This window comes from Rhinolophus sinicus, linkage group LG01 (genome assembly GCF_036562045.2).
Source record: "Rhinolophus sinicus isolate RSC01 linkage group LG01, ASM3656204v1, whole genome shotgun sequence".
In the NCBI taxonomy this organism is placed as follows: domain Eukaryota; kingdom Metazoa; phylum Chordata; class Mammalia; order Chiroptera; family Rhinolophidae; genus Rhinolophus; species Rhinolophus sinicus.
In genome coordinates this window covers 11,320,769-11,338,249 of record NC_133751.1, presented here as the reverse complement: position 1 = coordinate 11,338,249, position 17,481 = coordinate 11,320,769, and the positions used below count along the sequence as shown (strand labels likewise).

General features: G+C 43.2%; 1 protein-coding gene and 1 non-coding gene across 5 annotated transcripts in view; one reads left to right on the top strand and one right to left on the bottom strand.

Annotated features, from left to right (window-relative positions):
• Window positions 1-17,481, bottom strand: part of TIAM1 (TIAM Rac1 associated GEF 1) — a 360,045-nt gene that overhangs the window by 324,736 nt on the left and 17,828 nt on the right. The gene's annotated exons all lie outside the window — the stretch shown is intronic.
• LOC141568108 (small nucleolar RNA SNORA76) lies at window positions 13,341-13,471 on the top strand. Its single transcript, XR_012491126.1, has one exon. It is a non-coding gene; the product is annotated as a small nucleolar RNA SNORA76 (small nucleolar RNA).

The window sequence follows — 17,481 nt, the reverse complement described above, 5'->3', positions numbered from 1 at the left end:
CCAGCACTCACTAGCTGTGTGACCTTAGGGAAATTACTTAACCTCTCTGAGCCTTGGTTTTCACATCACAAATGACTATGTAACACAGCTATACAATTGAGCCTCTAAATTAATGCCTGGAGAGTAAGTCAGGTAAAGTAAGAAGTAAAGGTGAACAAAGACTCAAATTATTATCTCATTCCTACATTAAAATTATTAAGCACACTTGTTTACATCCTAGGGCAGTCCTTGTTTCTGAGCCTCATCCTCCCCATCAGTAGTGAGTCATTTGGACCACCAGTTCTATAAAGGAAGCTTCTAGCACAAAAGTGCCACATTTGAAAGGCCCATTTTTTCAACAGAAGTAAGTCCTTTGCAAATAGTTTCCTCCAAATGGGATCACTGGCAACAACATATCAAGAGTTGCAAACAGTAATGACTACGAAGTTTCTTTTGGCTCAATCAAGTAAATAACAAATTAAAATTTTGTTTCCCCATTCCAGTACCTAATACTACCCAGTGTGTCAGCGTGGTAACAAGTTTTTAAGGTACAACCACAAAATCTATTAAGTTTAGAAGCAATCGCTACAATTCACCAGCCATCTGTAAAACAAATTTTAGCACATTCTTAATCATTCTCAATGGACCATCATCACTCAGGGCTTTAAATAGCTTTGTCATGGAACCTAACACCATGTTTTTAAACAGGGGCAACTGCTCTGCAAAACAAGAATTCTCTTTTCAACTTTTCACACCCTGCAAAGAGAAGTAAATCAAACAAAACTTGTTATGTGTTCTCTTTACAAATGGTATCAAATAGAGCTGCAGTACCAAGGCATAAAAAGGGGCACCCTGAAACTTTATTAGGTGCAATTTTTACTAAATATAGCTTAATGAACTAAATAGTTAAATGGCTTTGCAGAAAAAAGTCTCAAATAGTGTAATGAAGAGAGGTCTAAAAGAACACAGCACATTTATATAAGCCTCAGAAACTTCTTCTGAACTGAGGACAAATCATATGAACCACCCAGGTAAGACTCTTGAGGAAGATGTCTGCACTTGGAAAGTGAGAGGGAAAAGAAAAAAAGACCATTCTTTCCCGGCGTTAGCATGATGAAATAACAGGACAACTGGCCTATGCTGGACACAGGCCGAAGAGCTTCTAAGCTCCAGTTGGCTCTTCGCTAGTTATGTGACAGTGGGCAAATCTCTGAACCTCAGTTTACTCATCAATAATGTGGAGATGATAAAACACACCTGGCTTGCCCTCCAAGCATCTGAATTTCCACTGCTCAGACGAAAAAAAACAACTAAGACTCAGGATCAAATTCCACGGCCAGCACATGCCAGCATCAGGACACAAGAGCCTGAACTCCAAAGCCCAATGCTCTCCCCTGGCTAGAAGGCAATGAGCACCAAGATTTCCCTTCATTTGCTGGTGACAGTTTTGATCCTGAGAGCTTTGAAACAGGAAAATGGAAAATCTAATGGGAAATCGGGAGCAATAATCCGAACTTACTCTCTGCCAAAGTTAATAAGCAAAAGAGTAAAGTGTACCGAGCCCATACTATGCCCAAGCGTTTTATATTCATTTTCTCATGTAATGCTCCTTTAGGTAGTTCATTAGACCAAAAACTTACACAGCACTTAGTGTCCGCTTTGCATTATTCTAAGATTTTTCTCCTATGAGCCATTTACTTCTCCCAACGTCCTGTGAGGTGGGTACTATTTACATCCTATTTAACAGAGCAGCCAACTGAGGCACAGTCACGTGACCTGCCCAAAGTCACACAGCTCCCGCTAGCAGTGGTGGGGCCAGATGTCAAACCCAGGCAGTTTGGTGCTAGGGTCCATGCCATTAACCCCTACCAGGACTCTGATTATGCCCCATCTTCCATACAAAGGGGCGAGATGTTAAATACCTCCCCCAAGTGAACACAGTTGCTTTGAACCTGGTCTGTGTGGCTTCATCACCTGGTAACGGTTTTTGTTGTTTTGTTTAGTTATTGTTTTGTTTTTTATTTGTTTTTTTCTGCAGGACAGGCCAAGAGAAATTTATAGGAGCAGGGTGGAGAGGAGGGGAAACCTCTGGCTGGGTTACATCAAAATTACATTTTTGCATCCTGAAGTTTCCGCTCCCTTTTCCACACTTTGCACTCTAAAACAAAAGACCACGGTAGCAGTGAGCCTGCAGTGGGGCTGCTTTTTGTTGCTGGGGCCCAGGGTTACGCTTCTGGGTGGCTTCTCCAGGTCTCCTGACGTGACCTATCTAATGCACATTTAAAGGAAGGAAAGAAAAATCACTTCTGAGCTCAGAAAATTGATGTTAAAAGTCCAGATTCCAAACATTTCTAATCTATGCATTAAAAAGTCACATAGATCCTCACTTAGAAAATCTCTCCTCTTCATCCAAAGGTCTCTAACAAAGATCTTAATTCATCTGGTTTCGCAACATGCAGGAGCTTAGAAGGCCCACAGCAGAGGGGTAGCGACTGCACTGAAAGATGGGGTCCAGGAGCTGAAGACTGATTATCATTGTTGGGGCTATTTCATGACGACAAGGGCATGCATGGCCACCTACTCATTCATTCACTCAGTCATTCATTCACTCAACCAACATTCTTCAGAGGCCTCCTCTGGGCTCCTAGTGCTCCTTCGAGTTCTAGATACAACCACCCTCCCTCACTTTAAGGGAGGTCTACAGAGCTACCAAACTCCTGATAAGACCATCTCCAAAGAAACTAGAGACCCTTAGGAGGTATACGTATTAGTTTCCTGTAGCTGCTGTGAGACTCGTATAGTACGAGAAGCCCAATGGCTTTTTTTTTTTTTTCTGAAAGGTAATGGGGTGAAGATTTATTTTTTTTACCTATTCCACCACTCCGTCCCCTTTGACAACCATCAACTTGTTCTCTTTATCTATGCGTCTGTTTCTGTTTAGTTTTGTTTATTCACATTCAGTGAAATCAATACGGTACTTGTATTTCTCTGTCTGACTTATTTCACTTAGCATAAAACCCTCTAGGCCCATCTATGTTGTCAAAAATGGCAAGATTTCATTCTTTCCTATTGCTGAATAATATTCCGTTGTATATACAGAGGGTGTCAAAAAAATGTATACACATTTTAAGAAAGGAAAAACTGTATTAAAATTGTAATACTCAATATATACCAATAACAAAAGATGAATACAAGTCACATGTATACATTTTTTTTGGCATCCCCAGTATACGTGTGTATATGTGTGTATACACACACACACACACACACACACACACATGCCACATCTTCTTTATCCATTCATCTACTGATGGACATCTAGGTTGCTTCTATATCTTGGTTATTATACTATTATTAGCAATGCTGCAATGAACAGAGGGGTGCATGTATCTTTTGGAATTAGTGTGTTTGTTTTCTCCGGGTAAATACACAGTGGGATTACTGAGTCATATGGTAATTCTATTTTTAATTTTTTGAGGAATCTCCATACTATTTTCTACAGTGGCTGCACCAATCTACAATCCCAGTAACAGAAGGGGAATCCCAATGCACAATGGTTCCCTTTTCTCCACATTCTCACCAGCACTTGTTATTAATATTTGTTGACTTATTAATGATGGCCATTCTGACAGGTGTGAGGTAATAGCTCATTGTGGTTTTAATTTGCATTTCCCTGATGATTAGTGACATTTTGCATCTTTTTGTACGTCTCTCTCATAATGAGGCCATCTCTATGTCCTCTTTAGAGAAGTGTCTATTCAGTTCCTCTGCTGATTTCTCAATCGGATTGTTTGTTTTCTTGATGCTAAGTTGTATGAGTTACTTAGATATTTTAGCTATTAACCCCTTGTTGGATGTATTGTTTGTGAATATCTTCTCCATTCAGTAGGATATCTTTTCATTTTTTTTGATGGTTTCCCTTGATGTGCAAAAACTTTTTAGTTTGATGTAGTCCCATTTGTTTACTTTTTCTTTTGTTGCCCTTGCCTGAGAAAACATAGCCAAAAAGATACTGCTAAGAACCGTCAGGGAGTTTACTACCTATGTTATGGATTCAGGTCTTACATTTAGTTAGACTTACAAGTCTTTAATCCATTTTGAGTTTATTTTTGTATATGGTGAGAAAGTGGCCTGATTTCATTTTTTTGCATGTATCTGTCCAACTTTCCCAACACCATTTATTGAAGAGACTGTCTTTACCCCATTGTATATCCCTGCCTCCTTTGTCATATGTTAATTAAGCAGCCATGTAAGCAAAGATTTATTTCTGGGCTCTCTTTTCTATTCCATTGGTTTATTTATGTCTTTATACCAGTGACGTGCTGTTTTGATTACTGTAGCTTTGTAGTATAGTTTGTTATCAGGGAGCATGATACCTCCAACTTTGTGCTTTCTCAAGATTCCTTTGGTTATTCAGGTTTTTTGTGGTTCCATATAAATTTTAGGATCAGTTATTCTAATTCTGAAAGAATGTCATTGGCATTTTAATAGGGATTATAATGAATCTGTATATCGCTTTAGGCCATAAGGACATTTTAACAATATTAATCCTTCCAATTCATGAGCAAGATACATCCTTCCATTTATTTTTATCTTCTTCAATTTCTTCATTCAGTTTTCAGAGTACAGGTCTGTTACCTCTTTGGTTAAATTTATTCCTAGATATTTTATGGTTTTTTGATGTAATTGTAAATCAGACCTGTTTTCTTAATTTCTCCTTCTTTTTTTTTTAGATTTTTTTATTATTATTATTATTGGGGAAGGGGAACAGGACTTTATTGGGGAACAGTGTGCACTTCCAGGACTTTTTTTTTTTCCAAGTCAAGTTGTTGTCCTTTCAATCTTAGCTATGGAGGGTGGCGTTCAGCTTCAAGTTGTTGTCCTTTCAGTCTTAATTGTGGAGGGCGCAGCTCAGCTCCAGGTCAGTTGCCATTGACTAAAAAATTCTGTATTCTGCAGTTTTGAGGTGAAATGTTCTATATATGTCTTTTAAGTTTACGTGATCATTTGAGGCTATTATTTTCTTATTAATATCCTGTCTGGCTGATCTATCCATTGATATGAATGGTATGTTAAAATCCCCTACTATTATTGTATGACTGTGGATTCCTCCCTTTATGTCCATTAATAATTACTTTATATATTTAGGTGTTCCTATGTTGGGTGCATAGATATTTATGATTGTTGCATCCTCTTCTTGGACTGACAGTTTTATAATTACACAATGTTCTTTTTTGTATTTTTTTTTAAGTTTTTTGTTTTAAAGTCTCTTTTGTCTGATATGAATATTGCTACCCCAGCTTTCTTTTTGTTTCTATTTGCATGGAATATATTTTAATTCTTTTTCCTTTTTGCTGTTGTGATTGCTTGATTTCCACTTGTCTGTCTTCAAGGTCACTGATCCATTCTTCTGTATTAGCTAATTAGCTGTTGATTCATCCTAATGTTATTTTTCATTTCAATAATTGTATTCTTCAGGTCTGCTTGATTCTTTATTATACTTCCTAATTCTCTGCTGAAGTTCTCCCTAAGTTCCTGTATTCCACTCTCAAGTTTGCTGAGCATCCTTAGGACAATTTCTTTGAATTCTTTATCAGACTTATCTCCAGTTCCTTAGGCTTTTTCTCTGGGGATCTTTCTTATTCCTTCATTTGAGAAATAGCTTCTGTCTTTTCATTTTTATGTTTGTTTATATGATTGAGACAAAATAGCTCTCTCTCCCAGTCTTAAAAAAAGTGGCCTTATGTAGAAGCGGCCTCTGTGTAGGCTGTGTGTGCCGGGTAGTTTTGGCAGGCCGGTAGGAGTCAAGCCAGTGCCTAAGGTATCCACGGCACTGGCCCACCAAGCAGGAGAGGCTCCAGGTGGGGAGCCCAGGTGTATGTAGTAATGCCCTGTTGATCCTGGTTGCCCCCGTTGTTCAGGGCTCCAGCAATGTGTCCAGGGATGCACTGCAGCCATCTGCAGGCAGGCCAAAGCACCTGAACAGAGCACCCAACAGCCCTATGAAAGTGGAGGGGGATATACACAATGGCACTGAGTGGCTCCTTGGGCCCGGAGAGTTCCCACAGCTCCCAGAGGGCTCCCGCAGTTTCCCAGCCTTCTCTATTAGGTCTCTTCGCATTTCTTGTTCAGAAATTGTTCATTCAGCCCTCAGTTGTCTCGCAGGAATAACTGCCTTCTATATACATGTATATTTGAGTTTGTTCATGGGAGGGGGTGAGTTCAGCATCCTCCTATACCACCGCCATCTTGGACCTTGCACTGGTAACTCTGAATCTGATCTATGTGGCCTCATCACCTGGGCACTTATTACCATTCTATGCTTTTAGGCCTGGCAGTAAACAATACTGCCCACACAGCACTACTGGGCCCTGGGCAGACAAATAACCAAATAGGACCAGATCTGGGTCCTCTCAGCGGGGAACCAAAGTAGCAGAATGAGAAGGAAATGACCAGAAGCAGTGGATGCATATTGACTCTGATGAATGCATATTGTATAGTGGAAACTTCTGGAAAATTGTACTCTAACTTATATATAACTATTTTTCCTGTAGTCGAGGACTCTGTGAGCTGAGTTCATTTGGTAAATTAATGTCCTTCTAAACCTTTTAAGCAATCTGAATATTCAAGAAAAATTGATCAGCAAATCACATGGAGAGGAAGTCCCACAGGAAAGTTTCTATGACTCCCCTTCATTCTAAGACAACATGATCATGCTTTCCCGACACTCACACAGACCTTCGATGCCCATTCGAGGGAATCCTTCCAGTGAGTTTGAGATTACACAGAACATCATATACTTGACCTTCATAGCATATCTGTGGGAATCTCAAAAGTTTGGGGTCTCCGTGTTTCCTGATCTTTCTTCAAGCTTCCAAGAACTTCCAAAGATGTCAGGGCCACCCACTCAGGGCTAAACACCTGAGCAGCTGGGCTCCAGGCAAGGAGACTCAATTTAACATACTCCAGCTAGAATGCAGGCACCAGCTGGAGCTACAAGTTCTGCACACCAACACAGACCCCAAAAAACCCCGCATACCTTCTGCCTCTGTTAACCCAGCAGCCGGGGCTTCCTTGCCTCTACTTAAACCGAAACTCCTATCACACTCACTGGAACTTATTCATGCTGAAGCGCATGTATTTTCTAGAAACCAAATTTTGGTCGAGGGAGGGCTGAGGAAGCCCAGATTATTGGAATTTTGGGGAAGGCCCAATACTAAAACACTAAAAGACATTTTTGTGCCTCTCAACTATAGAGAAAGCCTGTGCCACACTTATAATGCCTCATGTAAAGTTCTAAAAATAAATGGTCTTAATGACTCCAGGCAGAGGCAATTTAAACTACAGATAATTGATTATTTAACAAATGCCTGCATACATTTACTAAAATCAAGACAAAGACAAAGAAGACATTCAAAGAGCCTGTGGACTGAGCAGGCAAAGAGCAGACTTTTTTTTTTTTTTTAATTGGGAAAGGTGAACAGGACTTTATTGGGGAACAGTGTGTATTTCCAGGACTTTTTTCCAAGTCAAGTTGTTGTCCTTTCAATCTTAGTTGTGGAGGATGCAGCTCAGCTCCAGGTCCAGTTGCCGTTGCTAGTTGCAGGGGGCACAGCCCACCATCCCTTGCGGGAGTCGAACCGGCAACCTTGTGGTTGAGAGGACATGCTCCAACCAACTGAGCCATCCGGGAGGCAGCTCAGCTCAAGGTGCCGTGTTCAATCTTAGTTGCAGGGGGCAGAGCCCCCCATCCCTTGCGGGACTCAAGGAGTTAAACTGACAACCTTGTGGTTGAGAGCCCACTGGCCCATGTGGGAATCGAACCGGCAGCCTTCGGAATTAGGAGCACAGAGCTCCAACCGCCTGAGCCACCGGGCTGGCCCCAAGAGCAGACAGTTTTGCCAGTTCTCCTTTCGCCCTGATGGATCACTAAAGAGGGAGGTGATTCTCAAACTTTCACCTTTTCCTTCCAGGCAAGTGTTGAACACTCCCTGAGGGAAAGGACTGGGCTAACATCACCCCAAAAGCCACCACACCTCACCTCCACTTATCACAAAACCTGAAGATACAGAAAGGACCTTACGTAGAAGTCACGAAGTCCAAGCCACTATACCAATCTCTTCTACACCTCCCATCTCCCAGTCCACACCATCTTAAGCTACTTGTGGTCAACAGTCTCCCAAGGGTCAAATCTCTGACCACGCCCATGATAACCCTTCAGATATAAATTCTCCCCCAAGGCAATGTCTCTCCCACACAAACAGAAACGGAAGGGGAGCTCTATGTCTGCACATTCCAACAGTCTAGTAGTCTGTTGTTGATACAGGCACTAACATACCTGAGACGAAAAGCCCTAGAAGGGGGTGATTCTAAGCTTCATGGTACACAAGAAGGCAGAAGCGACCTCAGTATTTAAACACCAACAGCCATTCATTCACAGAGAGAAATAAAATAATCAGAGAGAGTAGGGACTAAAGCAGGGGAGAAGGATTGATTATCAATAAAGATATTTCTTCCGGAAGAAGCAGGAACATCAGTACACTACGTGTATGACCTTCATTTAAAATATTTCTCAAGATAAAAATTCAGTTATATTTTAGGAAACAGAAAGAATATAAATTAACAGAAATTAAATCCCTATTTAATCCTTCAGCTAGGTAGAAGGTATTATCAAAAAATACGGTGAATGTTTAAAATGTAAAAAAATTTATTACAGTAAAAGACACATTGCCATTAATCTCCCTCAAAATACTCCCCCTTTCTTTGAACACATGTATCCCATTGTTCGTGCCGCTTGCTGAAGCAGTTCTGAAAGTCCTCTTTTGTGACTGTCTTTACTCTATCCTCCATCATGACAACGTTCCGTGTCACACATCGCTTCTGGTATGGCAATTTCTGTCAAATACAAACATTACAGAGTGTCCTCATCCATCTTATTCACTGGATCTGGCACTGTGCGACTTCTGGCTCTTCCCCAAAGTCAAAATGACCATGAAAGGTAAACATTTTGAATCGATTCAGGACATCGAGGCATCCACGACAGCACAAGTAAAGACACTCACAAAAGAAGACTTCCAGAACTGCTTCAGAAAGTGGCAAAAATGATGAGATAAGCGTGTTCGAAGCAACAGGGAGTACTTTAAGGGGGATTAATGGCAATGTGTCATTTTTTTTAATAAATTTTTTTTAAACATTCACCGTATTTTTTTATTACACCTCATTTTTGTGGAGTCCAATCATGGTTGAAAGTGGAGGGAATCATGAAGTTGATCCTCAAAGAATCCTCAGTTCCACTGGGTTGGGGAGAGAAAACGAATGCAGATAAAACAATTAGAAAACAATAATCAGTGTAATTATGGTCTGGTTTCAAGGGCAAGATTTCAGAAACGGGAGGAGTATGGTCCAGTCACCAGATCTTTAATACTTTGGCTAAACCCACAGAAGGAAGCTGTAAACAAAATATTCACTTTTTATCTCTAAGTGTATCTTCCCTATCAGCAAATGGATTTCCTTTCAGGCAGTGTAAGACCTTGTGGGTCAGGGCTACCTGCCCAGTTCAGGCTGGAAGGAAACAAATCAGGTCAGCCATCCAGGATCACTCTTCTCCCCAGAATAATTCCTCCTCATATGCAGAGAGTGACAGGCATTACAAAGCAGCTGTACAGACGTGTGGTCATAAACCTAAAAGCTCGCAATCTCTGAGCTAGTAAAGATTCGACCCTTCCACGGCCCCGTCAGTTTCACTCACCTCTGTCATGGTCATCACATAATTTACTGCTCACCATCTTTGCTTAAGGAAGGACCTACCACTGCTTTTGTAAACCCCCTGCAAATGTTTATTTACTCTACCACACAGCAAGGCACGAAGATAACTTGGCACTCAAACAACCATATCAAGAAACTCAAACGTGAACTCATGTCCTGTCTTAGCCCCCTGCAGGGCCTGATATCACCGTTATTCTCCCAGTTCTGGTCTAGTGTCAATGCCATTTCCCAGGGCAACCTCATCTGGTAGGGTGTCCTTTGAACTCATATTGAAAAGGTTTTGAATATGACCTATACTTATTTCAAGGACAGCTAACATTTATCCAGCTGAAGGTCACTTCCAAGCAAAGTTCTCTATACACAATATCTCTTTAACCATACTGTGCCATTTTACAGATAAAAAAGTTGAGGCTGAGAAACTAAGCCCGTTGGCCAAGATTGCCCGGAGACTTAAACAGAGATCCAACTCAAAAAATCCCTGCTCTTCACGCAGAAGGCAATCCCAGTTTTTCAAACTGGCGAATGGAAGCCTGCTCAGAGCACTAAAGCATGTTTGTATAATTATGACACTCCTAGGAGGAGGCAGGCCCACAAAGGCTGGAGATCTATAAATCTATAAACTGTTGGGTAGCCCAGAGACCGACTCTATGAGGCCTCCTGATGGACAGACACCCAGAAGCAATGCGTCGTCTCCCGATCCACACTGAGCAGGCAGCTGGCCCCACCAGCTGGTCGGCCTCATTTCCAATTCCCAGAACCAACCCCCAAGATCCTGGACCCCCCGGCACCCTGGGGGACCAGAGCCAGAGCCAAAGGAAATGGAAGCAGACGGGCAAATGATTTTAGAGGGACACACTTCTTTCTCATCTGTTTGCCTTTAAGGACAAGCTTTACATACACAGAGTATAGGAGTGGCTTTATTCCTGAGTAATAAACTTTGGGGTTAAAAAAAAAATAAATGACTACTACTGACTATTAAGAACAAGAAACAGGACTTAACAGTTCTGGCTCCAAGTCAAACACAGCACCACTGACTTACGCCCCACAGAGCACACTATCTTAGCTAATTTCTCTCCAGATGGCAGCTTGTACTTTTCCAGGCAGAATCTCATGTCCCCCAGCCTTGCCTCACCTTTCTACAGCTCTTTGTGTTTCCCCAATGTCCTCTGTGCACAGAGGGCTTTGCAACACCTCCAAATTTACTGCCACCTACAGAATTAATTAGCAGACTGTTTATTCCCCCTTCACTGTTTGGAATATCTTAAGAAAAATAAGGCTTCCATGGGTAGGTACTCCACCCTGGGCTTCCATCCAATCAGCTCACCGGTGGAATAGTGTTTGCCCAGCTCCAACCCTGTGCCTGGCCCCCATCCAAGGCAAGTCTGTGCTGTGAGCCAGCCACTGGGTACCACGTGAAGGCCTTCCACCTCTGGGGTGCCTTAGTGAGAGGAGACTGCGCAAAGGGAAGGGCAGAAGTGATCCAATAAAAAAGCAAGCGGCAGTCAGTTAAGATAAACCTTTCCTAGGAAAAAGAAAGGGTACAGAAGGACCAGCTGAACACACATTTTCCAGGACTTCTCAATGTGGCCCATACTTCAGAAGGAAAAAAAAAAACACAGGATGAAACGGAGGGAGAGACACAGCAAAAGAGAAAAAAGCAGGATCAGAGGGGAAGAAGGGCAGAAGAGAAGGAAAGAGAATGATCTGCATTTTTTATTAAGCACTAACTTTATCAATCAACAAACACAACCTAAATATGCCTTTCATGTTCAACGATACAGGAGTTAAAGAGATAAAACAAGATCTCTTATCACAAGGGTTTTAGAGACCCATCAGGGGAAACAAGCCAGCAAGCAACAGCAAGGGAAACAAACATGAAACTACAAAACCAACAGCAAGCGACGCAAACAGGCATGTACAATCGTCCCCCCTTATCCGCGGGGATCACGCCAACACCCCCATGGATGCCTGAACCCGCGGATAGTACTGAACCCTGTGTACACTGTTTTTCCTATACATACATACCTATGATAAAGTTTAATGTATAAATTAAGGCACAGTTAGAGATGAACAACAATGACTACCAATAAAATAGAACAATTTTAACGATGGCTCTGGGGTCATTATTAAGTCAAATAAGGGTTGGTCAAACACAAACAGTATGATACCGAGAGAGTCAATCTAATAACCAAGAAGGCTGCTAAATGACTAACGGACAAGACGATACAGCCGGAGACACTGGACAAAGGAATGATTTACATGCCCGGTGGGATGGAGCTGGATGGGGTGAGATTTCATCACGCTGCTCAGAACGGCACCTAAGTGAAAATGTATGAATTGTTTATTTCTAGAATTTTCCATTTAACATTTTCGGATCATGGATGACTACAGGTAACTGAAACCATGGAAAGCAAAACCACACTGAGGCTAAGGGGCGACTGCTGTAGTTCATTCTTCTACAGAGCCATTTAATGACGCAAGGACTGACGCGTTATTCTGGCTACGGAGCGAGCGTGAAGATGACACAGAAACCTCCCCCTGGACCCACTAAAACCAGCACCATCATGGATGCCCACACCTGACCAGGCCAACACACAGATGGATGCCATTGTGGATGTGACAAGCCAACAGGTGACATCTCACCTCAGGATCTGCATCTCCCTTCCTTTGCTATGCTACTGCTTTTCTGCTCTTGATTAATTTTTCCTAAACTATTTCAAAATCTTTTGACTACTCTTACTTCTTTATTCTTAAGCATTAAAAGGGAGTCAAGCAATTAAATATGCGGTGCTATTATTTATGCATAATAGGTGCTGGTATCGTGTCTGCCTGATCGTCTCAATTTTCCTACCTTAATTTTGCTGCAGAGGAAATTCCTGTCCTGCCAGTGCACTAGTTAGGAAAATTCACTTTTTAGAGTCACTCATCTTTCCACTTCTTCTTCCCACGCCCTGGCTTCAAATATGGCGGGAGGTCGGGATCAGAATTAAGAGATTCTTCAAAAAGGAGATCATTCACCCACTCTGGCAGGTTACCCCAGGAAAAGAGTGGACAACCATCCTCTAGACCAGGACTATCCAACAAAAACATAACTTTAAACTTTCTAGTAATTACATTTCAAAACAACAAAAAGGTTAAATTACATTTAATAACCTACTTTATTCAGCCTAGTACATTGCAAATATTACTTCAACATATAATCAATATAAAAATTATTAAGAGATAGCGTGGGTGGCCGGATGGCTCAGTTGGTTAGAGGGCGAGCTCTGAACAACAGGGTTGCCGGTTCAATCCCCACATGGGCCACTGAGCTGCGCCCTCCACAACTAGATTGAAGGAGGGCTTGGAGTTGATAGACCCTGGAGAAACACACTGTTCCCCAATAATCTCCAATAAAAATGTTTATAAAAAGAGCTTACGTTCTTCTCTTTCTTACTAAGTCTTTGAAATCTGGTCTGTAAGTTGTACGTACAGCACACATTCAAGGGCTCAGTGGGCACAGTGTGGCTTGAGGTCATAGTGGGCATTACAGCTACAGACCCTCTGGGGTAACGTGTGGCCAGGAGAGAAGGAGGTTCCATAAAGAATTTCCCGAGGCGCTGCCTGGGAGCCCCCGCCGCGCCTGTGCGGGACGCAGGGGTTCCGGCTGCAGCGCCACAGCACACGTTTGCACATAGCTGGGGCTGTCTGCTCTCCGCAGCGGCCCTTTTAACCACAAGGAACCGGGCAGCCCCACGCTGCTCGTGGCGGGAGAAAAAAAAAATTTTTTTCTGAAGTATGAGGGATTCCTGATCCCGTCAATGCCCAATTCCACCATGCACTGAGCTGTCCTTCCCCCTTCAAAGGACAAACATGTTGCAAATAGCCGCCTGGAATCAGGCCTGTTGCAAATAGCCTCCTGGAACCAGGAGGACCTCTCCAGGGTCCTAAGTTTCCGATCCAAAAACCTAACACCCTCAATGTAATGGAAAACACAAAATATTTATCGAGTACCTTCTAGGCACAAAAACCATGCGAGGCATGTCCAAACTCACTATTAACTTCTAAGCCCAACATGCTGAGCAAAGGTCCTTTTCTTTTGAGGATGTTCATGCCTTATTGAAAGGTCATTAAACCTCAGTGCCTGCACTAAGAGAGCAAGCATCTTTACCTACAGGAAACTGATCTTCCTGAGTTAATGCCAGCACTCTTCTAAGTTCCAGAACCAAAGAATCCAAAATCAGCACTTACGGGGGCCCGCCCGGTGGCTCAGACGTTTAGAGCTCCATGCGCCTAACTCCGAAGGCTGCCAGTTCGATTCCCACATGGGCCAGTGGGCTCTCAACCACAAGGTTGCCAGTTCGATTCCTCGAGTCCCACAAAGGATGGTGGGCAGCGCCCCCTGCAACTAAGATTGAACACAGCACCTTGAGCTGAGCTGCCGCTGAGCTCCCAGATGGCTCAGTTGGTTGGAGCACATCCTCTCAACCACAAGGTTGCCAGTTCGACTCCCGTAAGGGATGGTGGGCTGTGCCCCCTGCAACTAGCAATGGCAACCGGACCTGGAGCTGAGCTGCACCCTCCCCATTAAGACTGAAAGGACAACAACTTGAAGCTGAATGGCACCCTCCACAACTAAGATTGAAAGAACAACAGCTTGACTTGGAAAAAAGTCCTGGAAGTACACACTGTTCCCCAATAAAGCCCTGTTCCCCTTCCCCAATAAACTCTTTAAAAAAAAAAAAAATCAGTACTTAAGAATCTTAATGTCTACCAGCCCATCACACTGAGTCTTTACCACTCAAAAAATCCTAAAAGAATAATCACTGTTAGGCGATTTGCAGTGCTTGACATTTTCCTCAGTGTCCTTGTTGCTCTAAGCTGATACAGGAAGTTCTTGTTAATCCAATTTTTTCTCATAGCACCTTAAAACTGAAGCATGTTTAAATTAGCTGATTCCTTAAAATTCATAGATGGGATGGATACAAAGCTTTATAGAGCTTAGTGGGAAGACACTGTGAGATAGAAATGAGCTTTACTTGCCATCTAAGGACCCGCTCTATCAGATCCCACGGGAGCTTAGGGATGGCAGCAAGTCCCCTTAACTGTTAAGCTGGAAGGCTGGTTCTCCACCCATGTCTTTTTCTCCTTCCAACTGCCATGATCTCTCACGGAGCTCAGACACTCTCCACACCTCCCCATGGGAACAGAAAAGCCCCCACCCAAAACATGTATTTTTAGCTGACAGGAGAGTCTGAGGTACAGCCCTGGCAGCCTGACACTAGGGAGGACACTCAGCTCATTACTTGTTCTTTTCCTGAGCAAGCATCCAACTGAAGGAAGACCTATGGAGAGCCAGGCCCCCACGCCAGGAGTGGGGATGACGGAGTTCCAGAAGGGGCTTGCCCTCAAGAAGTTCAAGGCCTCGAAGGAGAAAGGCATACACATATGAGATGTGATCAAACAATACAGTGAATGCTTAAATTTTTAAAAATGTATTACAGTAAAAGACACAGTGCCATTAAACCCCCTCAAAATGTTACCCCTCGCTTCAAACACACTTATCCCATTGTTCTTGCCACTTTCTGAAGCAGTTCCGGAAGTCCTCTTTCATGAGTGTCTTTAGTTGCACTGTCATGGCTGCCTCCCTGTCCTGAATCATTTTGACTTTGGGGAAGAGCCAGAAGTCACACAGTGCCAGATCCAGTGAATAAGTAGATGAGGACATACTGTAATGTCTTTATTTGACAGAAATTGACATATACAAGAAGTGATGTGTGACAGAGCATTGTCATGATGGAGGATGGTTTATGGCACACTTTAAAACTCACCTTCTCTCAACCGTAGCTCATACCTGGCCGACTGCACCCAACAAGTTGAAACTTGTTACACACTGTTACTAAGGATCAACACACCTCTTCTCATATTGAAGAGGTGGATGGCACTGGGCAGCAACAGTCACCATATTTTGTGATCACAACAGAAAGGGCTCCGTGTCACACATCGCTTCTGATACAGCAATTTCTGTCAAATAAAAACATTACGGTGTGTTCTCATCCACCTTATTCACCGGATCTGGCACCGTGCAACTTCTGGCTCTTCCCCAAAGTCAAAATAACCATGAAACGTAAACATTTTGAATTGACTCAGGCCACCGAGGCAGCCACAACAGCACAACTAAAGACACTCACAAAAGAAGACTTCCAGAACTGCTTCAGAAAGTGGCAAGAACGATGGGGTGTGTTCGAAGCGAGGGGGAGTATTTTGAGGGGGATTAATGGCAATGTGTCTTTGACTGTAATAAATGCTTTTATTTAAACATTCACCATATCTTTTGATCACACCTCATAGATTCATAGAAGACCATGGGATTTTAATGCCAGCAGAGAAGGTCCCACCAAAAGGCTTTCTAGAGATGATGGTGCCTGCGTTGAGCCTTGAAAAGCAAGCAGGACTAAACCAAAAGGGGAGAACAGACAGCTCAGCAAAGCGATTTTGGGTTGACACTTCTTGAGCTCTTATCAGGTGCCAGGCCCGTTGGAAACATGTACAGGAATTAACTTACTTAATCCTCAAAACAGCCCTACCTGGTAGGTACTATTATTACCCCCACTTGACAGATGAGAAAACTGAGGAGTGGAACAAGGTAATAATAAATTGTTCAAGGTCATTCTGTTAGTAAGTGGCTGAGCAGACAATGTGAACCAGGGTGTCCTCACCACTATGCAACTGTGCCAGCACTGGCGGGGGCACATTGCGTTTGTGAATCTGTGAGTGAAGTTTGCAACTTGAACCACCTGGGAGGCCATGAAGGTAACTGAAACGCAAGAGCCTTTGAATGAATGGAGTTGTGAGGACAGTAGCGGACCACTGGATCGCAGAAGATCCATTCACATGCATCAAATTCAGTCATACCCAGTGCTCTTCAATCCAAACACAGGCACCCCACTGGCAGCTGCCAATCTACATCCACCTCAAGAGCGAGTAGGTGAGGCTGGGGTGAGTGACAGGTGACGAGGAAAAGTCAGAGCAGGGGACAGCGCCAGACCAAGAGGCTTGGACTACATCCAGTGAACAATGGGGAATCTCTGCAGGAGTGACACGATCAGACATGTCTTAGAGGAGCCGCTGACCTCAATGGGGAAGAGGGTAAAGATGCGATGGCAGGGAGAGGGTGGGAAGTTCAGGAGAGAGGGCAAGGGGAGTGTATTAGTTCCCTAAGGCTGCCATAACAAAGTACCACGAACTGGGTGGCTTAAAACAACAGTAACTCATTTTCTCACAGTTCAGGAAGCTAGAAGTCCAAAATGAAGAAGGTGTGGACACCTTCCAATGTCCCTCTGCAGCCCCTCTGGAATCTCTAGGGAAGAATCCTTCCTTGTCTCTTCCAGCTTCTGGTGGCCCCCACAATCTAAGCTTGTGGTTACATCAGTCCAATCTCCACCTCCATCATCACAGCCTTCTCGCGTTGTATCTGTACCCCCCGATCTGAAATCACTGGATTCAGGGGCCACCCCATCCAGTACGGCCTCCTCTGGATAAACTGCAAAGACCCTATATCCAAATAAGGTCACATTCTGAGGTCCCAGTGGACATGAGTTTGGGGGGTAGGGGGCGAACACTACTCAACCCACTATACAGAGCATAGTGCGACTGAAGCGGGGAGACCAGGGGAAGTTATCCAGCACAGAACATAACAGTGAGAAGGGGGTGCTATCTTTTGAAAAGGAAAAGTGCAAAAATCAGAATACACACCTG